Below are 1,048 nucleotides of genomic sequence, written 5' to 3'. Positions count from 1 at the left end.
CAGAATCCAAAGCAGCTATCACAAAGTACAAACTTTGTACAATGGGAAAAGAACATGGAACATGGAACAGTACACTCCAAGAACAGGCCCTTCATCCCACCATGGCTGTGCTGAACACAATGCCAAATTAAACTGTGTACATCTCTTGTGTATGCAAACAATTCATGTCCCTCCATTCCTTGCATATTCACGTGTCCACTCTTAAATGTCACTGTCGTATCTGCTTCCCTGACAACCTATTTGAGGCACCCACCACTCTGGTGAAAAATCTTGCTCCACACATTCCCCCTCTTACCTTAACATCAGACAGCTCTAGAATTCATTACTGGTCTGGATAAATACTGACAGGTACTTTCATCATGGGTAGGGTGTGTCCAAAGCAGGTTTCAAACTTATGAATAGAACCACCTGTTAATCACTAAATATCAGAAAGGCTCTCTAAAAAATAGGGTATTACAAGGAGATGAGGCAATAGTTTCATATGTTCTGATTTTAACCTGATTTCAGGAAAATTGACAAACATGACTGGAGGATGAGTTTCATGTTGGGAGTCAGATCAGGCCTATGCATCAGGAATGCACTCAAAGCAGATCCATGAATTGTGCGAAGATTATCCATACCAGGAACTTGCCAGTTTATTCGCCCACAAATCACAAAGTACTTGACAAAGAGACATGAGGCAAGAAACAATCTGATGTGCACTCTTGTAGATTCCAGAGGCAGAAATGTGAATATTGACAGGACAGAAACAAGAAAGGTACAGTAATAGGAGGAGGAGCAAATGTAGGAACATGACTGCGAACAATTACAGGAGCTGGGAATGGAACGGGAACAGAGCAGGAACTGGAGCAGGAACAGGAGCAGGAGTGGAAACAGTAACAGGAGCAAGAACAGGAACAGGAATGGGAACAGCAATGGGAACAGGAACAGGAATGGGAACAGCAATGGGAACAGGAACAGGAACAGGAACAGGAACAGCAATGGGAACAGGAACAGGAACAGGAACAGGTGTGGAAACAATAACAGGACCGAGAACAGGAACAGGAAT

This window comes from Hemitrygon akajei, chromosome 4 (genome assembly GCF_048418815.1).
Source record: "Hemitrygon akajei chromosome 4, sHemAka1.3, whole genome shotgun sequence".
NCBI classification, from domain to species: Eukaryota; Metazoa; Chordata; class Chondrichthyes; order Myliobatiformes; family Dasyatidae; genus Hemitrygon; species Hemitrygon akajei.
The sequence above is the reverse complement of the archived record's forward strand: the minus strand, read 5'-3'. Positions refer to the sequence as shown.